Raw genomic sequence first — 27,585 nt, forward strand, 5'->3', positions numbered from 1 at the left:
ACGCGGCCACTAACTCTCCTGTACTTGTTCTCATACATGAACCATCTACATACAACGTCAGGTCTGGATCTGACAATGGGACATCTGTCAAGTCTTGTCTAGGTTTCGTCGTGATAGTGATAACTTCAATACAATCATGTGCAAGTGGGTCTGTTCCGTTTACTGGTAACAGTGTAGCAGGATTCAATGTACTACAACGTCTGATTTCTATATGTGGCTGAAACAATGTTAACTCGTAACCAGTGAGTCGTGCTATAGTCAAGTGTTGTGTCTGGGTGCGGTTCAAGAGAACCTCTACTGCATGTGGTACTTGTACTGTCAATTGGTGTCCTAACACTATGGCATCGCTTTGTCTGATTGCTAAAGCTGTTGCTGCCACTGATTTCAGGCACGCAGGCAGAGCCTGAGCTACTGGATCTAGTGTACTAGAGAAATAAGCACATGGTTTATGTGATCCTGCTTGTTCCTGAGTGAGTACTGACAAAGCAGTACCTTCGCGTTCTGTAACAAAGAGCGTAAATTGTTTACTGTAACATGGTGTTGCTAAAACGGGTGCTTGACATAAAGCTTTCTTTAGGCTTTCAAAAGCGTGTGTATGTTCCTGAGTCCAAGGGAGGACAGTCGATGTGGCTGCCTCCTGTGTTGTCAACTGAATGAGTGGTTTTGCTAGAAATGCATACTGAGGGATCCACTGCCTACAATATGAAGTGAGGCCTATAAAAGCCCGCACCTCCTTTTGTGTCTTGGGTATTGGCATGTTAGCAATTAACTGGATGCGATCTGGTGTAAGCTGCCTTCCCTCCTTGGACAGCGAGTGACCAAGGTAAACAACTCGCTGGACACAGAATTGCAGCTTAGAAGGGGACACCTTGTGCCCCTTTTCGGCCAAAAAATGTAAAACCGTCAGTGAGGCTTTTTCACATTCAGGTTCGCTTCTAGCGGTGATCAGCAGATCATCGACATATTGAAGCAGGGCAGTGTTGACCGGCATGTGGATACTGTCAAGTTCTCTTTTCAGTGCTTGACTATAGATGCTGGGGCTTTCTGTGAATCCTTGAGGTGCGCGTGTGAATTTAAAGCTTCGTCCATTTAAACTAAATCCGAACAAGTATTGGCTTTCCGGATCTATTGGGACGCTGAAAAAGGCATTCTTGAGATCAATTACAGTAAAGAATGTTGCTTCGGAATCAATAGCTGTCAGTAATGAAGAAATGTCTGGAACTACGGGGTATTGTGGTACAATACATTTATTTAATTCGCGCAGATCAATAACCAATCGATATACTGGCGGAGCCTTTGGATCAGTTCGTTTAAGAATCGGAATTATCGGTGAATTACATACATTGGAGTCGGTCTCCACAACCACTCCTTGGCCAATAAGCTCGTCAATGATTTGCAGTAAAGCCACTACAGCATCTGGGGGTAACTTGTATTGTCGCATTCGTGGTAGTACCACTCCTGCCTTTAGTGTGACTCGATATGGTGTAATGTTCATGCAACCAACATCTGTAGGGCCTTGTGCCCATAAATGTGTGGGTAAAGTCTGCAGTCGGGAATCCATGTCTCGGGACACATAGTGCCCTTTGAAATCACGTAAAAACAATCTTACTCCTTCCGGAGAACAACATATTATAGCTCCTAGAGCTTTCAAAGTTTTTATACCTAACAAGTTTTCTGGGCATGATTTAGTAAGCAATAAATCTGTAGTTCGTGTCAAAGGACCAATCGTAAGGGGAAGAGGCTGTGATACTTCGTTAACGATGGGTTTTCCTGAAAACCCAAGGGAAATATTCTGTGAGCCTGAGAGGGGTGCCCCTGGAACTTCACTACGTTTTATGGTTGTTCGGCTTGCCCCTGTGTCAAGTAAAAATTTTCTATCTTGGCCTAATAGTTCACTGTGTACATAAGGTCCTTCTTGATCTACAGGGACCTCAATAAGGGGTAAGCCAAGTTCCCTCTCTAGGCTGTTTCATGAGTATCGTTGATAATCAGGATAGTCATACTGTGCAGTCTGGTACATCTGTCGTGTCGTTGTTTGTGTGGCAGCAATAGGCTGCTGTGGTGGAGCTGGCATGGACTGTTGCGGAGCTGGCATGGACTGTGCATGCTGCGGAGCTCCTTGTGTGTTCTGATCCTGTCTAGGTGGCCGTGGTCTTTCTTTAGTATTACCTATGGCGATATTATGTTTTAAAACTGGACAATCGTGTACATAATGACCTGGCTGTTTACAATAGTTGCACATTCCTTTTACAGGACCTGTTGGAACACTGGACTGTGTCATACCCTTTTTATGACCGTCAGCTGGAACTGTCTGGGAAACTAGCATTTTCATTTTCGTGTCTTTCATGCGTCTTTGTTCATGTTCTTGTTCCTCTCTAATTCTATTGTGATGGTACTGTAGCATTTGTAACATTTGTGACGGAGTGTTACCTTGCCAGGTACTCTCGAATTTCAATACTCTATTCTTAACTTGGGGCAAAGAATTTTCAACTAACTTTGTCACAAACAGATGTGGATAAGATTCGCTACTTGCTTTTATTCCACTATTTATACCAAAACATTTTTCGAATCGGGCATAGAAATCACTAGTGTCTTCATCTTGCTTTTGTTAACAGGCTGAGATTGCACCCCAGTCTTCCTTTTTCGTAGTTAATAAACGTGGCAGTACCTGTACTAGTAAACCTGGTAGTGTTTTGGTCTTCTCCCCAAGCCCTGCACCTGGACCTCGGGCTTTTTCCTCGTTTTCTAATGCGGTCCAATCTATCTTTTGGTCTCCCACTTCCCAATCTTTTTCCTTGAGTTTTTCATAAATGCCCGCAGGCATTAATACCTTCAGTATTGTCATAATGTCTGGATAGGTATACTCTCCCATGAGCAACATGTCTTTAATTTCCCGGTGGAAACCTGCTGGGTCTTTGTCATGACTTGGTACCACCTTCTTCATTTCCAATAGTTCTATTTTAGATATGGGTGTGTATACAAACACACGTTTAAACTCATTGTCGTCACCTTTTATCGGGTGCACTTCGCGTAAGGGATTCTGTCTATCCATATAGTACGTCGTTCTTTCCTTGATGGGCAGTGAAACATGTTCGGGACATACAAAAAGAATGTACTGTTTTCTGGATTCTAGTATTTCTCTAATTAACTCAGTACCTGAACCTCTCCATTTATTCGTGAGTAATTTAGTCAATATATCAGGTAATGGACCAGGATCGGAGTGTTGGCCTTTATATAATATAAGGAGTTGTTGAATCATATAGGTACCAGCTAAACGCTGTTCATCTGGAGCGAGGTTCAAAAACGTGTGTGCTAATGTATCATCACTATATTTTCCGGGACTGTCAACCCAATGAACGGCTGACCTGGCTAATTCTTGTTCGTCCATAGAATCGAGTATATGATAACCCCTTCGTTCTCGGAGTAGTTTGTCAGCGGCTTGGAACGAATGTTCGGGGGACCTTATATTTATTATAGGAGTTTGGAAATTTCTGCTATTATCTGGACGTACCGGACGTATCGGATCAGTGAAGCATCTAGTATTATTGCAAGATCTTCCTCTACCTACATAGGCCATGGTTTCTAGCTGTCCTGTGGGTAGTTCTAATTCCTCCTCCTCCTCGGTTTGCTCAGGTTCGTCTACTGCTAATCTGTCTTCGTGTATTCGTTCTATTTCTTTGCGGATTTTTCGGCACATAGCTACTATACATGATCGTTTATCGTGTCTCCCCTCTGATATATTCTGACTCCATGTAGTAAGAGTTTGCATTCCTTTCGGATTTACCCCTGGTCGGTCTTGATTTCTAATCACACAATTTATGAGGAAACGTAACAGTTCCCCCTGTATTTCCACTTTTTGGTACTCCATGGCTCTGTCAATACTTTCGGAATCTCGTCCTGACTGGACAAAGTGATATATATTTTCTAAGTGCGTAGTCATTCCTGGTAGCTTCCCTAAATATATAGCAGCTCGTCGGATACGTAATGATGCTAGCACCATTTCGTCCCCTTTTCCGGGCACTGGGTCATATCTACAGTCTATTAGAAGTTCCTTGAGCGTGTTGGGAGTTACTAGTTTGGGCGTACGTTGGTGAGCTAATTCTTGAAAGGAGAGTTTATTTACTCTGGGTGGCGTGGAAAAAATGTTTGATGCACCTCCGGTAGCCCCACCTGGGGTGCTGGATGCGAAAGGATTCGTCGAACGTGATATAGCAACTATAGGTGTGGATACAGATGTCGAAGCAGATGTGCTTGCCTGAACTTGTGTCGGAGTTTGCTGTTGCGGAGGTACAGACGGAAGAGGGTCTTGGCGTTGAACCCCCTCTGCAGGCGGTCTATGTGGCGCAGCATTAGTATACTCGGGAGCTGCGTCATCTAAATAAGAGGAAAGAAAAACATCTTCTGCGGTTCTGGGATGTCCTTTGGGATGTACCTTTATCGGAAACAATGGGGGTGGCAAGTCCTTCGGTATCTCCGGCGTAGCCTTAGGTAATCCTTCGGCCAGGAGAGGATACATACCATTCATAAGGGTATTTCGTTGTGTGTCTATTTGTTCTGATTTTACTCGAATACCTTCTTCAATTAATATATTTTCTCGAACTTTATTTGAATTTTCCTTACTCTTCTCTTCCTGTCTACGTGCTTTTTCTGTACGTCTATACGATTCTTTACGCCATAATTCAATGGCGTCTTTCTGTGATTGTCTAGCTTTCTTTTTCCATAATTCTTCCTCTACTTTCACGATGCACTCTGCATCCCAGGTCCCAGCTGCGGGCCACCTGTGACTTTCTGGTAATTCCTTGGTGTAGTCTACCCATAAATCAAGAAATAATATGGCGTCTAGGCCATGTTTATGATACATAAAGTACCCTGGAGTGTCCCTAGGAGGAATGGGAACAGCTTCTTCGAGTAACCCTTTTCTAGTTTTGATCTGTCTTAATTTCGAAAAGAGCGGCATTTTGAGAACTGATCTGATCTGATACCTAATTTTGAACACGTTTAATACAACGAAAACACAATAATGAACAGTCATTCACACCACAATATGCAGAACATATTTAAAACATTTAACATTTAACATTTAATGAACAACAATGATGGCCGTTCACTAAGCATAATACTCGATACTAACTAGATAAATCTGACTTCATATACTAGACATACTTGATATACTGCTAAACAGTACAGATACACTGCTAAAACAGTGCAGACCGGATTTGTGTACCTAAACCCGTCTTGACCGGCACAACCTATGTGCACGTCAGAACGCCTCCCCGACAATGGTACTCACCGGGTAGCTCGGAACGGAAGGCCTCGGAACTGAACTGAACTGGACTCGGACCGGACTGGACTCGACTCGATACTTCGGAACTTCGGAATTTCGGAACTGGTGGGCCTCTGTATACCTCGGATCTTGCTCTCTCAGCTAGGCTCTGGTCGGGATACTTCGCACTTCTCACCGCCTCGTCTGGGTGTTGATCGCAGCCTCAGTTACCCCCGCTTGGCAGGAGGGAGATACAGGAAATCCTGTGGGTACGCGTTGTTGTCCGTCCAGCTGTGACAGGAGACCGGGCCTGCAACGCACCTCCGGCGCGTGAGATGAGAAAGTGTCCCTGTTCGGGCGCCATTCATGTGGTAAATAATTTAATTACCGGGACTTAATTTGATGCGGAAAATCTATAACAATAGCTCAGTAAAATAAGAGGCAGAATCCGTGGTATTAGAGGTTCGGAACGGGCTTTATTCCATAATCGATTTAAATCGATGAGCTCCATATTCCATCACCACGAAGGTTCAGGAAGTGAAGACCCCACTTTATTGACAGGTAATCATTTTTATACAATAGGTATTACAGTGAAGCAAATGCAGGAGGCGTAACAGTTGATAGCAAAGATAAGAACATACATGCGTCACTAAAGTAGGTGTAACTGAGTGTAACTAAAGAACGTCATTGGATATGACGTCATAAATGGGTGGTTCCATGAAAGAATTTCGCAATGTCAGCAGAAATACTTGGCAGAGATGCGCGCGCAGCAGTATGACGTGTGACTGACGTGTAACTAGGGGGTGAAGGGGACTTGACATTTAGCTCTACATGTGGCGACAGAAGTCTGGAGGGTCAAGTCAACCTAATCCCAAATCATATCTAATATCCTATGTTTAGAGAACTATGTTATCCAGAAAGAAAGGTCTTCTTAGGATAGAATCTTATTCTATACTGACTATACTGACTGTTAATGCGTGTACAAGCGTCTAAGTGTCTACACTAGATGCGAGGGCCGAAATCTTTCATAGTAATAGGGCTATGAATTACTTGCATGAAGACAGAGAAGCCGGGCCTTTTGCTCGGTAGCTGAAAGAATGTTTACTTAAACTACTAGACAGGAATGCATTGGATAGGGAGCGGAGCAAAACAGATAATCTTGAAGGTGAAATACAGTTTTTGGCAGGCAACAGGCTGGAGTCAGGCACCGTTAGCCGCGCAGGGAGTAGGACAAAGTTCATGGGTACAGATGCGAGCTCGGACTGGAGCTTTCAGAGGCAGAAGGCAGAAAAGACTTGATGGCAGAATCAGGGCCTACTTGTCTGAACTGTAAAATGGGATAAGTGAACCATATAAAGCCGGAGGCCTTTCATACTTAGGGATAGAATATCCAGCCCATTCATGGCGGATCTGAAAGAGGACATGTTGGCGGTGGACGCACATGTGTTTGCGTCTTCATAACTGGAACTGGAGGAAACATACATGTACTTGTGATTTATACATGAAACCGTTGGGGTCCAAGATAGGGGACATAACTGACCAGAAAAATCCATATTTCCACAACCTACATAGTGTTGTACCCATCAATGTCCCTCTGTGGTCCAACAAATGAACAGTCTACAGCCATGTACAAAATATGTGTTGTGTGCGGATTTACGCCTGTACCTGCACTCTGGGCTGACTAGACTACAACTCCCAAGATGCAGTAGTGTCATGTGTGGAACTGTCTGTGCCAGAGCTGCAGACACAGTGAGATTGGGCTGGGGGCATGGGTATGGATTTACGCTATGCTGGGTGTGGCACAGGCATGCATCTTACCTTGGGCACTTGTGGCTGCGCCGGACGTGTCCATCTGGATCACCCCCACGACGGCTTCCCGCTCTATCGTCCCTTCCACAAGGTCCTCCAGGGCTGTGTTGGATGGTGCAGTGCTTGTTCCGCCTCCAGTCCTTCTTGCCTCCCGGAGCCTCTCAGCAATCCTCTCTTTTGCGCGCTTCCGGAGGTCATACCACCTTTTTTTAAGGTCATCAATGCTGCGGCTAGTGACGCCAACCGCATTGACCCTCTCACGGATGCGCTGCCAGATGCGCCGCTTCTCGGTCTCAGGCACCTTGAGGGACAGCTTGCCAAAGAGGCGGTCGTGTTTGCTGGACACTCCCTCGATGAGGTACTCCAGCTCCCTGTCTGAGAACTTCTTCTTGCGCTTGCGTGCAGATTCAGCGCTGGATGGCACTTCCTGCGACATGATGGATGTGTGCTGTGAATGGCAGAATCTGTGTGGCCTCACTCTGCACAGCCTGTCCCTCTTTCCAGCTCCTGTCTGCTCCTCTGTCGAGGCTATGTGGGTGGGGCAGCAGTATTTCCTGGTTGGTGATGTCATCAGCCTGTTCCCGGAGCGACGCGGCAATTTGCGATTTCGCTATTACCGATTCGGTAATTGCTAATTCAGTATTACCGAACTCGCTATTTGCCAAATCGGTATTACCGAACTCGCTATTTGCTAGTGGGGCCGTTTGCGTGCCCCGCTATTAAGGAATCGGTAAATTTAGCGATTTTTAAGGAATCGCTAAATTTCACCGAATCTGTTGATGCATGCCAATTACCGATTCCTTAATGGCGATTCCTTATTTTTCGCTATTAAGGAATCGGTATTAGTTTGGTTGATGCATATGCCCCTTAGACGCTTGTACACGCACTAACAGTCAGTATAGTCAGTATAGAATAAGATTCTATCCTAAGAGACCTTTCCTTTTGGATAACACAGTTCTTTAAACATAGGATATTAGATATGATTTGGAATTAGGTTGACATAACCCCAGACTTCTGTCTCCACATGTAGAGCTAAATGTCAAGTCTCCTTCACCCTCTAGTTGCACGTCAATCACACGTCATGCAGCTGCGCGCGCATCTCTGCCACATATTTCTGCTGACATTGCAGGATTCTTCTATGGATCCACCCACTTGTGACATCATGTTTAAATGACGTATTTTAGTTACACCCATGTTTAGTTACGTATGTACAGTTTATCTGAGTTATCAGCTGTCACGCCTCTTGCATCTGTTTCACTGTAATGCATTTTCTATAAAACTGCCTATCTGTCAATAATATATGCGCCCTTCCTTCCTGAACTTTCGTGGTGATGGAACAGAAGGCCCACAATTCGAATTGTCTTCCTTTGTATAGGAATAAAGCCTTTTAAAACCTCTAATACCACGGATTCTGCCTCTTATATTTACTGAGTTATTCTTGATAGATTTTACCGCATAAAAATGCTTTTCAAGACTCTTTAGTACAGGATACACATTTCTGAATTGAACAGCATTCAGAAAAAGGCAAAAACAGAGAGACAGCTAACAACTTAGTAAATACACCAATATACTGATAATAAGACCTTTTTGCACAATGTTAAACATGGGGAAGATTTACAACAAAGGGAGTTGTCCTTTTCACTTTTAGTCACACACTTTAACTCATTTATGACACTTCTCCACATCTAATAAGATTCTTAAATTGACACATAGCATAATACAGACTATAGATTATTTTAGGGGTCTCTGCTTATGTTTATGATCTGGAACACAAATGTAAATATCAACGCGGCTCTTGTGATTCCTGTGCTGGGAACATTGTCAGGCCAGCATTGGGGGCATCTATGGCATCCTGCCATCACCCTGGTAGGACCGTAGTCCCAGGGAGTTCTGTGTACTGTTGCCCACATTGCCGGAATCTCGCACCCCACCCTGGTGGGACGACAAGTCCCAGGGTGCATCTGACTCCTTTCCCCGCCAGTGCTCACGAGGGGGAGGCGCCACCATCGCTCTTAATGCGCTGCCTCGCTCCCTGCGGCGTGAGATGCTGCTCTTGTGATTCCTGTGCTGGGAACATTGTAAGGCCGGCATTGGGGGCATCTCTGGCATCCGGCCATCACCCTGGTGGGACCGAAGTCCCAGGTAGTTCTGTATACCGTTGCCCGCATTCCTGGAATCCCGCACTCCACCCAGGTGGGACCACAAGTCCCAGGGTGCATCTGACTCCGTTTCTCACCGGAGGGGGAGGCGCCACCATCACGCTTAAAGCTCTGCCTCGCTCCCTGCTGTGCGACCCGCCCGCGGGCCATGCCCGGGCTAAGCACGGGCCAAGGGCAAGCCCATCCTTGACCGTCATTGCCAGGAAGAGGCAGGGCATGGCCAACCCCCTTTCATTCAGTATACAGTTGGAGGACACAGTGACAGGCGAACTTTCTTTGTAATAAGGTACAGCGATCGCACCCAGCCTACGTTTCCCTTTTCACACAGAACCTTTGTATGCGGACTGCCTAAAGAGGAATCTGTCCGAGTTTAAACTTAGAGCAAGCTTGTTGAGTCCCATTCTACTCTCAGTTGATATTAATTTGGCTTGTGTTATCTGGAATTAGGCAGGTTGTGACCTACCGGAGATGGTCTGTTCACCTAATTTCTCATTAGTTTAACGCATTGGAAGATGGGGAAAAGAAAATGTATGGAGGGTAGTGGGAGAAGTGGGGGAAATGAGGGAAGCCTTAATGGGAGGTCTGAGAAAGGTAAAAAGGCCAAGAAGGCACAGAAACACCCATAAAAAATAGTACCGGTAACGAAATATTTACCACATAAATTGGCGCCCGAACAGGGACACTTTCTCATCTCACGCGCCGGCGGTGCGTTGCAGGCCCGGTCTCCTGCCACAGCTGAACGGACAAAAACGCGTACCCGCAGGATTTCCTGTATCTCCCTCCGGCCAAGCGGGGACGACTGAGGCTGCGATCAACACCCAGACGAGGCGGTGAGAAGTGCGAAGTATCCCGACCAGAGCCTAGCTGAGAGAGCAAGATCCGAGGTATACAGAGTCCCACCGAGTTCCGAAGTTCCGAGTCCAGTCGAGTCGACTCCAGTCCGGTCCAGTTTCAGTTCCGTTCCGAGGCCTTCCGTTCCGAGCTACCCGGTGAGTACCATTACCGGGGAGGCATTTTACGTGCACATAGTCTGTGCCGGTCAAGACGGGTTTGGGTACACAAATCCGGTCTGCACTGTTTTAGCAGTGTATCTAGACTGTTTAGCAGTATATATAGTAATATAGTATGTCTTGCATATAAATAAGTATTATCTAGTGTCAGTATAATGTCAATAACTAGTTTTCTATTAGTTATCATTGTTCGTTAAAACTGTTAAGCGTTAAATGTTTTAAATACGTACTATATATTGTGGTGTGAATGACTGTTCATTATTGTGTTTTCTTGTATAAAGTGTGTTCTAGAAACAAGATCTAAAAATGCCGCTCTTTTCGAAACTAAGACAGATCAAAACTAGAAAAGGTGTACTCGAAGAAGCCGTTCCCATTCCACCTAGGGATACTCCAGGATACTTCATGTATCATAAACATGGCCTAGATGCCGTATTATTTCTTGATTTATGGGTAGATTACACCAAAGAATTACCAGAGAGTCAGAGATGGCCCGCAGCGGGGACCTGGGATGCAGATTGCATCATGAGAGTAGAAGAAGAATTATGGAAAAAGAAAGCCAGACAGTCACAGAAAGATGCCATTGAATTATGGCGTAAAGAATCATACAGACGTACAGAAAAAGCACACAGACAGGAAGAGAAAGGTAGAGAGAATTCAAATAAAACTCGAGAAAATCTATTACTTGAGGAAGGTACTCGAGTAAACTCAGAACAAGTAGATAGACAAAGAAACGCCCTTATGAATGGTATGTATCCACTTCTGGCCGAAGGGTTACCTAAGGCTACTGAGGAAATACCAAAAGACTTGCCACCTCCATTGTTTCCGATAAAAGCGCATCCCAAATCACATCCCAAAACAGCAAAGGACGTTTTTCTTTCCTCCTATTTAGATGACGCTGCTCCCGAGTATGCTAATGCCATATCACCCACATCGCTTGCCAATGGTGTTCAACACCAAGAGCATTCGTCTGTATCCCCGCAATTACAAACTCCTACACAAGTTCCAACAGACCCGTCCGTTTCTACAGTTTTTCCCGCGTCTACAATCTCTATCCTACACCCAACGAATCCTTTCGTGCCTAGCACCTCAGACAGTGCTACAGGAGGTACGACAGACATGTTTGCCACTCCGCCGCGAAATAAACAGACTCTTAGAGATTTAGCCCTCCAACGTACGCCCAAACTAGCAACTCCCGACATGCTTAAGGAACTTCTAGTAGATTGTAGATATGATCCTGTGCCCGGTAAACGGGACGAAATGCTGCTGTCATCATTACGTATTCAACGAGCTGCAATATATTTAACGACGCTACCAGGAATGACTACACATTTAGAAAGTATGTATCACTTTGTCCAGTCAGGGCGAAGTCCTGAAAGTATTAGCAGAGCCATGGAGTACCAGAAAGCGGAGGTACAGGGACAACTGTTACGTTTCCTCATAAATTGTGTAATCAGAAATCAAGACCGGCCTGGGGTAAATCCGGAAGAAATGCAAAAACTTGTCACTTGGGGCCGGAATATATCAGAAGGGAGACATGATAAACAGTTATGTATAGTAGCTATGTACCGAAAGATCCGCAAAGAAGTAGAACGAATACACGAAGAAAGATTAGAGGTAGACGCCACTGACCTAAACAGAGAAGAGGAGGAGCAAGAGTCAGAGCAAGTAGAAACGATAGCTTATGTAGGTAGAGGAAGACCCCATAATAATACCAGAGGTTTTAATGATCCGGTACGTCCAATACGTCCAGAATATAATAGACATTTTCCAAACCCTATGTTAAATACAAAATCCCCCGAACACTTATTCCAAGCCGCTGATAAATTACTCCGAGATCGAAGGGGGTACCATATGCTCGATTCCATGGACGAACAAGAATTAGCCAGGTCAGCAGTACAATGGGCTGACAGTCCCGGCGAATACAATGATGATGTACTCACACACACGTTTCTGAATCTAGACCCATATGAACAGCGTTTAGCTAGTATATACATGATTCAACACCTCCTTATATTATATAAAAGCCAACACTCCGATCCAGGACCCTTACCTGACATATTGACAGAACTACTCACGAATATATGGAGAGGGTCAGGTACTGATTTGATTAAGGAAATTCTAGAATCCCGAAACCAATATTTAAATTTCGTATGCCCAGAACACGTTCCAGTTCCCATCATGGGAAGAAAAATGTATCACATAGATAGACAGAACCCGTTACGCGAAGTACACCCAATCAGAGGTGCCGGTGATAATTTTACACGCGTATTTGTGTACACACCTATAACTAAATTAGAATTATTAGAAATGAAGAAAGTAGTACCCAGCCATGACAAGGACCCAGCAGGTTTCCACCGTGAGATAAAAGACATGTTACTCATGGGAGAGTATACCTACCCCGACATTATGAAAATATTAAAAGTCCTATTACCCGCCGGTGTTTATGAAAAACTCAAAGAAAAAGAATGGGAGGTGGGAGACCAAAAGATAGATTGGACAGCATTAGAAAACGAAGAAAAGGCCCGAGCTGCAGGAGCAGGGCTTGGGGAAAAGACTACAGCACTAGCAGGATTACTAATACAGGTACTGCCACGTTTATTAACTACGAAAAAGGAAGACTGGGGTGCAATCTCAGCCTGTAAACAAAAAACAGACGAAGACACTAGTGATTTCTATTCCCGATTTGAAAAATGTTTTGGTATAAATAGTGGCATAAAAGCAAGTAGTGAGTCATACCCACATCTGTTTGTGACAAAATTAGTTGAAAATTCTCTGCTACAAGTTAAGAATAGAGTATTGAAATTCGAAAGTACCTGGCAAGGTAATACCCCATCACAGATGTTACAGATGTTACAATATCATCACAATAGAATTAGAGAAGAACAAGAACACGAACAAAGACGTATGAAAGATACAAAAATGAAAATGCTTGTTGCACAGTCAGTTCCAGCCGATAGTCATCAAAAGGGTGATTCCGCAGGCCCTGCGAAAGGGACATGCACCTACTGTAAACAACCAGGTCATTATATACACGATTGTCCAGTCCTGAAACATAATATTGCTACAGGTAGAACACATGAGAGACCACGTCCACCTAGACAGGATCAGAATAAACAACAAATACCTCAGCATGCACAACCTAGGTTAGCTCCGCAACAGCTAGCTCCGCAACAGGCAGCTCCACAACAAATTGTAGCACCACCACAAGCGCAGCCTATTGCTGCAACACAAGCAACGACACAACAGATGTATCAGTATGCACAAGCAGATTATCCCGATTATCAGCGATACACATGAAATAGCCTAGAGAGGGAAGTTGGCTTACCCCTTATTGAGGTTCCTGTAGACCAAGAGGGACCTTATGTACATAGTGAACTATTAGGGGAAGACAGAAAGTTTTTACTTGATACAGGGGCAAGCAGAACAACTATAAGACGTAGTGAAGTTCCAGGGGCACCCCTCTCAGGCTAACAGAATATTTCCCTTGGATTCTCAGGAAAACCTATAATTAATGATGTAACACAACCCCTTCCACTTACGATTGGTCCATTGACACGTACTACAGATTTATTGCTTACTAAATCATGTCCAGAAAACTTGTTAGGCATAAAAACATTGAAAGCTCTAGGAGCTATAATATGTTGTTCTCCGGAAGGAGTACGACTATTTTTACGTGACTTTAAAGGTCACTACGTATCCAGAGACATGGATCACCGACTGCAGAATTTACCTACACATCTATGGGCACAAGGCCCCACTGATGTTGGTTGCATGAACATTACACCATATCGAGTTACACTGAAAACAGGAATAGTACTACCACGAATGCGACAATACAAGTTACCCCCCGATGCTGTTGTGGCTTTGCTGCAAATCATTGACGAGCTCATTGCACAAGGAGTGGTTGTCGAAACCGACTCCAATGTATGTAATTCTCCGATAATTCCGATTCTTAAAAGAACGGATCCAAAAGCTCCACCAGTATATCGATTAGTTATTGATCTGCGCGAATTAAATAAATGTATTGTGCCACAATACCCCGTGGTCCCAGATATCTCTTCATTACTCACAGCTATTGACTCAGAAGCAACGTTCTTCACTGTAATTGATCTCAAGAATGCTTTCTTTAGTGTCCCAATTGATCCGGAAAGTCAATATTTATTCGGATTTAGTTTAAATGGACGAAGTTTTAAATTCACACGCGCACCTCAAGGATTTACAGAAAGCCCCAGCATCTATAGCCAAGCACTGAAACGAGAACTGGACAGTATCCACATGCCAGTTAACACTGCCTTGCTTCAATATGTCGATGATCTGCTGATCACCGCCCGAAGCGAACCTGAATGTGAAAAAGCGTCACTGACGGTTTTAAAATTTTTGGCTGACACGGGACACAAGGTGTCCCCTTCTAAGCTGCAATTCTGTGTCCAGCGAGTTGTTTACCTTGGGCACTCGCTGTCCAAGGAGGGAAGGCAGCTTACATCTGACCGCATCCAGTTAATCGCTAACATGTCACCACCCAAGACACAAAAGGAGGTACGGGCTTTTATAGGCCTCACTTCATACTGTAGGCAGTGGATCCCTCAATATGCATTTTTAGCAAAACCACTCATCCAGTTGACAACACAGGAGGCAGCCACATCGACTGTCCTCCCTTGGACTCAAGAACATACACACGCCTTTGAAAGCTTAAAGAAAGCTTTATGCCAAGCACCTGTCCTAGCAACACCATGTTACAGTAAACAGTTTACACTCTTCGTTACAGAACGCGAAGGTACTGCCTTGTCAGTACTCACTCAGGAACAAGCAGGATCACACAAACCATGTGCTTATTTCTCTAGTACATTAGATCCAGTAGCTCAGGCTCTTCCTGCGTGCCTGAAATCAGTTGCAGCAACAGCTTTAGCAATCAGACAAAGCGATGCCATAGTGTTAGGACATCAATTGACAGTACAAGTACCACACGCAGTAGAGGTTCTTTTGAACCGCACACAAACACAACATTTGACTATAGCGAGACTCACCGGTTATGAATTAACATTGTTTCAGCCACACAAAGAAATCAGACGTTGTAATACGTTAAATCCTGCCACACTGTTACCAGTGAGCGGAACAGATCCATTGGCACATGATTGTGTTGAAGTTATCACTATCACGACGAAACCCAGACAAGACTTGACAGATATCCCTTTGTCAGATCCAGACTTGACATTGTATGTAGATGGGTCATGTATGAGAGCAAGTACAGGAGAGTTAGTGGCCGCTTACGCAGTCACAACAGACACTGAAGTCATTGAAACAAATCGTATTAACACTTTGTCAGCTCAAGCAGCAGAGCTCATCGCTCTGACACAAGCCTGTATTCAAGCCAAAAATAAAAAAGTCAACATATACACAGATTCACGTTATGCCTTCGGAGTCGTCCATGACTTCGGCGTACTGTGGCGAGAGAGAGGTTATTTAACTTCTCACGGTGCCCACATCCAACACGGACCCCTCATTCAAGCCCTATTAGATGCGATTCATCTACCTACTGAAATATCGATTATGAAATGCAAAGCCCATACAAAAGTTACCGATATCATTTCTCAGGGTAATGACCTAGCTGACAGAACAGCTAAACAGACTGCTCAGAATCAGACTCTCACAATTGACGCGACAAAGACAATAGTCCCGACACTAACACATTGCATGACAGTTAAGGATCCCGCCCTTGATGTAATTGACATACAGACACATGCTACACCAGAAGAAATAAAGAAATGGACTGAATTAGGAGGGATCCAAACAGATCAGGGATGGATGACGAAGGAAAAATCTATATGGTTTCTTCCCGACTCAATGGTCCAAGTCATCATTAACACTATACATAGTCCAGCGCACCTAGGAGAGAAAGCTATGCTAGACAGCATTCAACACATTTGGTTTAACAAACACTTGCGAGCCGCAGCTAAACAAAAGGTTCGTACCTGTATGATATGTTGTCAGTTTAATCCAGGTAAAAGCATCCCCGTAGAGCAGGGTGGATTTCAACCTCCTAATCATGCTTTTGAAGTCCTCCAGATGGATTATATCCAGATGGAACGATGTCGAGGATTCAAATATGTTCTCGTAGTTGTCTGTGCTCTTTCCCGTTGGACAGAAGCATACCCGGTTTCAGATTACACTGCCCCGACTACTGCCAAACAGTTAGTTCGAGAATTCTTCCCACGGTACGGTTTACCACGTGTTGTCTACTCAGATAACGGCCAGCCGTTCTCATCCGAACTAATGAAACACGTTTCCCTTCTATTAGGCTATCAATGGAAATTTCACTGTGTCCGACATCCCGAGGCAGCAGGTCTCGTAGAACGCCATAATCAAACTTTGAAAATTAGATTGTCCAAAATATGTAGAGAAAAAGGAGTCGATTGGATAGTAGCCTTACCAGTTGCGCTCTTTTACATGAGAATGGTAGCACATTCTCGAACAGGGCTATCCCCGTATGAGGTGATCTTCGGTAGACCCCCAAATATGTGGGGGACGCCTATACCTCGTAAAATCACTGACGTTGACTGTAATATGCTGACAGATTACCTGGCTTCCTTGATGTCTGCACTACAATCTTGTCATTCACAGGTATCAGCAGCTTTTCCCGATAATACTGAGGTGAAGCCCCATGACGTGGTTCCTGGTGATCTGGTGCTGGTCAGGAACTTTGACCGGAAGACCCAACTGGATCCTAGGTGGAAGTCACCGAAGTTGGTTTTACTCACCACAAGGACAGCCGTGAAAATCGAGGGAAGAAAAGGGTGGTTGCACTCGAGTCATATCAAGAAATTTTATGGACTACCATCCAATGTAGAGACTCAACCCTGTATTTCCTCACAGACAGACTCAAAGCTCCCCTTGGTTGAGCAATCGAACTCAGAAATTTATAAACTAAAATTGAGGTCTAATAAGTCAGACAATTTGATTGTTTAAGTCCTCTCCAAGGTGAATCGGTTGAATTTGTCTCTGACATGTATCCTCTAGACCGGAATAGAGAAAGAAATCAGCGAAAGCAGCTGAAAAAGCATGCGTATTGTAAATCACTTCGCAGTCACTGTACAGTAACATTATTAATTTTGTTTTTTCTAAGTCTTCTGATCATTATTTTCAGCATACTATTGCATATGTATTACCCTATTCTTAAACATGCTTACAATATAACTGCAGAACATTCTTTTAGTGAATTTCCTCCGCATGAGTTGTCATATAGATTTGCGCTGCGCAACAACACATTCATTAGTATGCTACATCATTCCCATCAAACCAGCAATGCCACAAATTGTTGGATATGTGGCCGACTCCCTCCCTATCAGAACTATAAGGGAGTCTTGCCCCTCTTTCCCTATCCGTTCACACACAATGGCTCCTGTGGAGCATGGTTTAGTTTGATCAATACCCTAGATTCAAATTCCGCAGTTTATCAAGACAACTGGGTATGGGGAAACCTGAACATAGTTTTGCTTAAAGTCTGCTACCCTAACAAGGAGGGACTTCCCAAAAGAACAGGAACTGATTTAGAAAATGAAGTATATGGATTAGGTAATTTTACACTTAACCTCATGATCCTGAACGTTGAATCTGAAGCTACACCAATCTTGCCCGCCATGTCAGTATTCCCAGTAAAAGGGGAATTATGTATAAGAAAGAATGGTTCCATACACATGGGTCACAGTAAATGCACCACTGTAATAAAATTCAGTGATCAAGGCAAGTCTACATTTAGAGCTTCCCATCATTCCTACTTCATATGTGGCCAGACCGCATATATATGTCTACCTTTAGATTGGGATGGTACCTGTTACATAGCATTCCTTCTGCCACCTGTTTTCCTAGCTCCTCCTGATTATCATAGAAATACTCATTTAGTACACAATAGACAGCAGAGAGATCTCCCAATTGTCGATTACACTGAAACGGCATGGGAAAAATACACAGATTTCAATAAAGGTTTCTTTCCCTATATAGGTACAGTTACTAATAGTAAGCTGATACGTAGATTAACCAGAACCCTTGAAGCAGTAGTGAACGAAACTATTTCCGCCTTAGGCAATTTAACAGAAGAGCAGTCTGCTATGCGGATTGTTGTGCTTCAAAATCGTCTTGTCCTTGACGTCATCCTGGCCGATAGGGGCGGAGCTTGTAGGGTCATCGGATCAAGTTGTTGCATTTTCATACCAGAAAATTCACCGTCAGTATATAAAGCCATAACCCGCCTTCATAAGATTGTAAGCCAGATACACCAGAGTCCAGGCACCTGGACTTGGTCCGGTTGGTTCTGGGGCGTGTTGTCAGCCTGGGGATGGAGAATACTATCCTTCCTAGGTATTGGCTTTCTCATACTATTCAGTTGCTGCTTATGTCTACAATGTGGGCCAGCGATTTGTGGTCTGTGTGCCACCTCGTGTATCCCACCTCCAAGTTTTCATTCGAGATCCCGGAAGAAGAAAGAAGAACAAATGATGCTATATGAACAGATCGATGGATTGATGAAGATCGATATCTCCTAAGGGTCCGAAGGGGACAAGGAGGGAATGAGGAAATATGAATTTTGTGATCAGTTATGTCCCCTATCGTAGACCCCAACGGCTCCATGTGCATGCTATAAGTACATGTATGTTCCCTCCTGCTCCAGTTCTGAAGACGCAAACATATGTGCGTCCACCGTCAACATGTCCTCTTTCAGATCCGCCATGAATGGGTCAGATATTCCATTCCTAAGTATGAAAGGCCACCGACTTTATGTGGTTCACTTTCCACATTTCACAGATTCAGGCGAGTAGGCCCGAATTCTGTCATCAAGCCTTTTCCTGCCTTCTACCTCTGAAAGCTCCAGTCTGAGCCTGCATCTGTGACCATGAACTTTGTCTTACTCCTTGCGCGGCTAACTGTGCCTGATCCAGCCTGTCGCCTGCCAAAAACTGTATTTCACCTTCGAGATTATCTCCTTCGCTCCTCATCCGATGCATTCCTGTCTAGCAGTTTAGGTAAACATTCCTCCAGCTACCGTGCAAAGGGCCAGGCCTCGCTGTCCTCATGCAAGTGATTCATAGCCCCGTTACCATGGAATATTCCTACCCCCTCGCATCTAGTGTAGACACTTAGACGCTTGTACACGCACTAACAGTCAGTATAGTCAGTATAGAATAAGATTCTATCCTAAGAGACCTTTCCTTTTGGATAACACAGTTCTTTAAACATAGGATATTAGATATGATTTGGAATTAGGTTGACATAACCCCAGACTTCTGTCTCCACATGTAGAGCTAAATGTCAAGTCTCCTTCACCCTCTAGTTGCACGTCAATCACACGTCATGCAGCTGCGCGCGCATCTCTGCCACATATTTCTGCTGACATTGCAGGATTCTTCTATGGATCCACCCACTTGTGACATCATGTTTAAATGACGTATTTTAGTTACACCCATGTTTAGTTACGTATGTACAGTTTATCTGAGTTATCAGCTGTCACGCCTCTTGCATCTGTTTCACTGTAATGCATTTTCTATAAAACTGCCTATCTGTCAATAATATATGCGCCCTTCCTTCCTGAACTTTCGTGGTGATGGAACAGAAGGCCCACAATTCGAATTGTCTTCCTTTGTATAGGAATAAAGCCTTTTAAAACCTCTAATACCACGGATTCTGCCTCTTATATTTACTGAGTTATTCTTGATAGATTTTACCGCATAAAAAATAGTACCGGTAACGAAATATTTACCACATTACATCGAGCTTTCTCTAACTGGTATTGACCTGGCAGAAAACCTCCTTGCCCTGGAATTTCGTACTTCTCCGTCCGGTAATCACGCCAAAATGCAATTACACATCCATTCGGAAGGTGGTGCCTCACTGGATGTAAACGACTGACTACTGCCTGACCCCTACATTGTCCCAGGGACTGCTAGAGTCTCTTGGAGCCTGTCATCATCCCTGTAATTCCTATAGCCCCCACTACCAGCCACCATGTTCTGTCTAGTGGCATAGTCCGGAAGAGTAGAACTTCTTTAGACAACCCAACTTTGAAGGAAGTAAAGCAGAACTCCAGCGGCATGGCACATACCGTAATCAGGGATCTAGTATGAGCATCTGATCTTGCATCACAAAAACTAGCTGTAATATCCTGAACTATTGCTGGGCTAAGGACAAAGATCAACTCCCACGAATGGCTAACATTCATTAATAGTCATGGCATATGCCTTTTCCAGGAAACATGGCTACTGGAGCCCCTCTAGTTATTTAAATTACTACATTCCAGCTATTAGCGGGGGGAAAGGCAGTCCATCAGGGGGACTGACAATTTGGATTCGCCAAGAGATAGGTTATAACATCCAGGTGCTTCCAACGCAGAGCAGGGACATCCTTGCAATTAGATTGAAAATGGGTGCAAAGTTGACACATCAATATCTATAACGTCTATGCACGAGGCACGAATAGGGGGAAAAAGTCGGACATTCTAGCGACTCTCGACGATCTCTTAGATCTGTATTTGATCTGTATTATAGAGATTCCTTAATTTTAATAGCAGGTGACGTTAACTCGACATTTGAGCCCCTCGCTACTGGTGAACATGACTATGCTTAGGAGGTAGACGCCCAGTGGGGTATCCCAAAATTGGAACTTACTACCATAAAAAAGTGGTCAGATGTAGCTATCCAAATCAATGCTATGTGTTTGGAAAATGGTCTCCGGGCTGCAAATGGGAGATCCGCCTCAGATAGGCATGGTGCATGCACATTCAATAATGGTCATAGCACTAGTCGCATAGACTATCTTCTAATTAATTTACGATTGTGGGACGCCTTTGAAGATATGTCAGTGAAGGATCGGGTTGAGAGTGACCACAATCCTTTATGTGCGACTTTTGACTTGCTCCCAGAAAGGGAACCCACTCGACCATGTAGCATGATGACCACCCTTGAAGTGGCCCCCATTAACGACATGTGAAGACTGTAGTGTAGTGATAATAAGAATGCCCAAAACCATAGCAGCCATTAATGCAGGCATAGATGGGACACTATCTGAGTTAGAGGCTTGTGCAGCTAACTCTGAGGCCCCTGGGAACATCATCGACATTCATAATACATTTTTTGTCCACTTACGCTCGCATTTTACCAGGCACCAAAAGAGTATTGATTTACAATGGACTAAAGGAACCGCTTGGTTCAATGAGGAATGCACTAAGGCCCGTAGGTTTTTATGGGATATGATTAAGGCTGGTGATCCGTCTATAGTACGAGCAGCTCGATCAAATATAGAAGGGCCCAGGAGCAGGCAAAGAAAGCGTGGAATGAAAGCAGATGGCAGGACCTCAGACTAGCTTGCGCTAGTAATAATTCCAGGCATTTCTGGAATATCGTGAAATGGGGCAGAGGAGACCATCCAACTACACCACAGAATCATGTAACCTAGGAGCAATGGGTCAACCACTTCAAACCTCAATATACTGAGGGTAACCAAGCCGATCTACTACATTCATTTTATCAAGGCACAACGTTTGCAGAGGCTGAGGTTATTACTGCTCTAGGCGCAGTAATGGGTGGAAGAGCTCCAGGGCCAGATGGTATCCCGGCTGATATATATCTTCATGACAAGCAAAAATGGAGCTGATATATTGCTATAGTAGCTAATGCAATTGCTTGAGGAGCCCCAGTGCCTGGTTCCTGGAAGGGGGCAGAGATCATCCCGTTTTTTAGAAAAGGGGACAAATCGCTCCCAGGCAATTATAGACCCATCAGCCTGATAGACTCCCTACAAAAAATATTGGGGCGGTTAGTATTAAATAAAGTCCAAGAGTGGATTGTAGAGCGGTCCATCTTGTTTCCACAGCAGGCTAGGTTTAGATTGCACATCAGCACAATTGATCAGGTATTTAGGTTCCAATTAGTATACGAGAGATCGGTGGTTCTAGGCACGGGCAGCTTATATGCTGCCTTTGCCGATCTAAAATCAGCCTTCGACTTACTGCCCCGCAGGAAATTATGGATAGTGCTGCAAGAGATGGGGATGCTACCTGAATTGCTTTACCTCATTGTCAGACTCCATGAGGATAACTTTGCCCACATTCGTTGGGGCGCTCAGGGCAATGTAACTAACTGCTTCCCCATGGAGAAAGGCGTGCGCCAAGGTTGTGTTATGGCGCCCACATTGTTTTCTCTGTTCATCAGCGGAATCGCAAAGTTTTTAGAGTCTACCCCAACTGATGCCCCAGTTCTAGCAAGTGTAAAAATACCGATTTTAATGTTTGCTGACAATACTTTAATCATTTAAAAAACTGCGAATGGTTTACAGCGAGCATTGAAAGTTTTCGAGGAGTTTTGCTTACTTCGGGGTTTGGAAGTTAACGTCGCTAAAACAAAATTCATGGCCTTCAACCCACATGAGGGATTTAAAGGAGGTTTACTTATGAACGGCCGCCCTTTAGAACAAGTTAGTTCCTTTCCATACCTGGGGGTCAGACTACAGAACGACATGAGATGGGATCAACATCTTGACATGGCCACATTAGAAGCAAAGGCAGCTATCTGGGGTTTTACAAACTGAGTACAACACCTCTTTAACAAAACCAGTTAGCATTGTGCTTCAAATATACAACATGAAAGTGGTCAGTTCTACCCTATATGGAGCGGAACTTTGGGAGTTCGAAAACATGCTAAAGTTAACTGTTGCTGACAATAGGTTTTTTCGAAAGATCACAAGCCTCCTGCAAAGTACCCCTGTACGCCCATTGCTATATGACCTAGGCAGAAAAGCATTGGCCGATGCAGCAAGACTCCGACCTATATTATACTGGCGAAGAGTCTGGTCAACCCCCGAACTGGCAACTTATGCTGCGGGTCTAAAAGACATCATTAGTGCCGACCGCTTCCATAAAATCAAATGGCTCAGGGAGGTTAGAGCTATCCTAGTAAGTATGGGTTTGGAAACGCTCTGGGAGAATCCCTCAGTTGTGCCTTTTCCCCCAAAGGAGACACTAAAAGAGAAATATTGGGCCACAATTATTTATAACACATACAGAAATACGGACATGTCCTCTCTTATGGGCTGTTTTATGGCCTTTAAACCATCCCCACGCCTGAAGCAGTACTGGGACATAATAACAAAATCTCATGAACGGAAATTATATTTTCAGTTCAGGGTAGGCTCACTTCCCATTAGGTCCTACACAGCAAGATGGGTCACAGAGGGCGATAGAGTTTGTCCTACGTGTATGGCCCAGACAGATACAATGGCCCATTTGCTGTTCAGCTGCCCAGCGTATGAAGGGCCCCATCGCGCATTGTTGGCACCAATCTGTAGGACAATGGGGACTAGATTGAGTGGAGAGGCACTAAGAATACTGTGCACAAACACGTCAGCTCCCATCGTTATTGCAGTGGCAAAATTACTTGGATGGTCCTGGGTCATTAGATTGAAGGCATCTTAAGCACTTTGAAGTCAATTTTATAAGGTCTTGAATAAAAACCAATGTTATGAAATGTACTTTATTTACTGTAGTTCCTCTATATATCCCAGGCCCTGACGTTTGAGATGAACTCTTATTGATCTTATGCCCTAGTATCTTATAGTAATTTTCAAATGTTTTATTTCTTATATGGAATTGTCGACGTCTCGGAGTACCAATCCGTGGTTTTAAATATGTATATATATTGTATCTTATGGAGTTTTAATGTGTATGTAAGTACTTTGCTTTTATGACTTGACGTCGAATAAAGCTTGTTGGATTGGATTGGTAAATATCAATTTTGCACAAAGGTGAGCTGAGGTGGTCACTCATTTTAATTAATATAGGCATTCTTGTGCTCTTGGTGATGGCAGTATCAACAGAATACATATGCACATTCAAAAGTCAACACAGAATTTATTGTGCAACTTGTATGTGTTTTTCTTAGCCCTGAAAAACGTCACTGGGTTACACGCTGATGACAAAACAAGTGTTGGCTAGGATTTAACACTATGATGTATATTGCCCTTCTTTTCGCTAGCACCCTTCCTGCTTCCTTTGTCCCCCCAATCTCTGCCTGCCCATTTTGTATATTGCCTCACTGTTTCCATGATTTCTCTCACCTACCTATTTTCCTTTGTCTACCTATAGCTATGTAAAGCGCTCTGATACCCTACGGGGTCATGTCCGCGCTATACAAAACTTTTAAAGTAAATAAAATAAATAAATAAATAAATATGTATGACAAAGAAGTCTGGGATGAAAAGAGGAACTGTCAAAAAGACTTTAGGTAAAATAATTTTATCGAAAAACTCCACCACTTACAGTGGTGTATTATTGGATTATTGAGTACCGGAACAGTTATTGCTATTTGGAGAACAAGGGTGAAGCTGTTCTCGCTTCATAATAAGTACCTATGGATCATTTTCAGATATTTGATGCAATTGTGATGACGCTCCTTTATGCGTGGTAATGGTGTGCGCTGTTGGTACCCTACTTTCCCAAATTTGCATAGAAAATAAATACATATTTAACTTTTTTAATTTGGTAAAGTCGTCGATATTCTGGTCATGATATTCTTACAGGATGTTATTTCAACTTAATTTTGTGGGGGAATACCAGCCAATACTATTGATTTTTGGCAATACCAGTTGTCGGTTCAGTGTTCACTTGTGTCTTCCACTTTCATTGTAGTTGTTTAGAATTTGGCACTGAGTAGATTGGTGGCAATAGGGTCTTGTATAGCCACGAAAGCAGGCCTTCTTTTATTTTTCTGTGTGGACAAGCATAATTTATTTGTTAAATTTCTCTTCAATGCTCATCATAGGATATATAAAGCAGTGGTGTTATTACATGTAAGTTCAGGCACGTGGGTCTCTAAATAATTCTCAACAGTTATTTTGTTTATTTACCCATTCCTACGGATGACTGAAATTTCCCATATAGGTGTGCAATGTTCAAATGTTTCTTTTTTTTCAACCTTTGTGAAGGTCTATGGAAAAAGTGCTCCTCGGTAAAGGTTGCAAAATGTTTTTTTTCCCCAAAATGGGGGACTTTTTGCCTTCTACAGTGACTGTAGTACATGTGCTTCATGCAACAAACTGCTTTGCCAAGGTTCCACAAAAACAAAACAGTGGCAAAGCCAAGAGGTCTGGCTTGAATTTTGGGTCATGGGTAAAAATATTAAAAAGCCTGATGCAGTGAAAACAAAAACAGCTTTCAGTATATAATGCTTATATGAAATAATTTACCAGCAGAATTATTTCTTTGTGCGGAGTCAAAGCCCACTTTACATATATATTTATAAACAATTGGTAACTATGGGTCTTGCAGACAGCTGCACTTGCAAGTCAGGCCAACACATTTGAATTGGAAATGTATTTGTGGATATTAGCCAAAGCATGAAAGACTGTTTGCATCTATTATCTAAACCACATGCAACTTTGAAGGTGAAACATTTTGTAAATGACCTCATCCGACATTAAAATATTTGATAGCAGCAAAACAAACTCATTTCTTTTCACTTGAAGCAAAATTGTAAACTCGGAGCGCTGAATGACTACATCATCGTGTCAGATGATTATATTAGGTGATGACGTTTGTGTTTTTTAAGAGCTCTTAATCCAGCATCATTTCTGTAATGAAGTTAGCAGTCTAGTAGTTGGGGGGGGCGGAGCGAGTTGGATGGAGGGGAAGAGGAGGGGTCAGGACAGGATGAGGGCAGTTAGAGTAGGGACAGGGCTGAGGCTGGATGCAGAGAATAAAGCTCCAGTTGTAACTACAAGTAGTGTCTGTGATTATTTGTAGCGCGATGCTACAACTGGCGACGAGGGTGGGATGACCAAGCCCCACCGATCACAGAACCCCACGAAGACACCCTGTCCCAGGCAACGTCGAGGAGAATGCTGCCAAGTAAAGTTGAGCTGCCGCCTGAGGAGAAGAGGCCAGCAGCAGGGGACCTTGACCCCCCCCCAGAGACCGTGAGGGAGCCGAGAGCGGCCGCAAGAACAAGCGCTGACTCGCTCGAAAAGAATCAAGCCGATCGCGCCGAAGCGCGACTCACGCCAGAAGCGTGTGCCTTGGGTGAGGCTGGTAAGCGCAGAAGTCGGGAGCCCACCCCGACCCTGCCTCGCACCCGAGAGCGAAAGAGAAGTGCCCCAGCGTAGAGGACGCCGTCCCTGAAGGCCCGCTGGCGAGCGCCGCCGAGCACCTTGAAGTCCGGGCTTGAGTGCCCGTCGATGTCGGAAGATCTCACGCCTGATGCGTGAGTCTTGGCACGCTGTCGCAAGAAGAAACGCGGGAATCTGCAGAATAAGGCGGGAGCCCACCCCAACCTCACCTGCTAGTAGCCGCTGTTGGGGAGAAGCAGGTCCTGATGTATGCTACCCTCTGAAGCTGCCCGCCGGTGAGTCCAGACTGAAAGAGGACCGAGTGAGCCATGAGAGAAATCCTCGTGTGCATGCAGTGACAGCGGCCATCTTGGAGTCAGGCACTTTTCAAGACAGACCCCTTGATTGTTGTAGAGCGGCCATTTTGAAGTCAGGCATACAGCAACAGAAACACGCATTGGCGAGAAGAAGTAAACAAGCATTGTCAAGTATAAATAAACAAGCATTGGCGAGAATAAATAAAGAAACAGGCACCAACAAAAGGGTGAAAAGAAAACAACGACACAATGGTGACCCCCAACACCTCACCACAGCGGAAGCCCCTTGTCGCGGGAGGATCACGCCTGCGAGCCCGGAACCTCTGACTGTGACCACGGGAGGGAGTATGGGCCCCGAGTGGCAAGAATGGTTAGAAGACTTCGAAGATTATATCGAGGGATCCAAAGTGACGGAAGACAAAGAGAAGTTAATTGCCCTCCGCAACCTAGCAGGCCGGGTAGTAAGCAAAATCATCAAGGATCTTTCGCCTGCAGATACTGGAACCTATGACAAAGTGCGTGAGGCACTGAACAAGAAGTTTCTCCATAAAAGAAACGTGGACTATGAGCGGCACGCATTTCACCAAGCGCGTCAAGGGAAAGAGGAAGCAATGAGTGCATTCATCACCCGGTTACGACGGCTGTCGAGACACTGTGAGTTTGAAACCTTCTCGCCTGACGCTGCCATCAAATCGCAAATCATAGCCGGCTGTCACTCAGAAACACTCAGGAGACGGCTACTGAGGAAACCCCACGAATTGGAAGAGATTGAAGAAATGACTCGTATATACGACCAAGCGGAGGAACACGCCGCCACCATTGAAACAGGACACAACGTCAGTCATGAGCAAGCACACCGCGTTCAAGAACAACCTCGTAGCAGAAGGAAGTATTCACAGGAGAATAAATGGAGACCTAGTCCGTCGTCTCGCCAACGACGCGCGGAG

The sequence above is a fragment of the Triturus cristatus genome, chromosome 8 (genome assembly GCF_964204655.1).
Source record: "Triturus cristatus chromosome 8, aTriCri1.1, whole genome shotgun sequence".
NCBI lineage: Eukaryota > Metazoa > Chordata > Amphibia > Caudata > Salamandridae > Triturus > Triturus cristatus.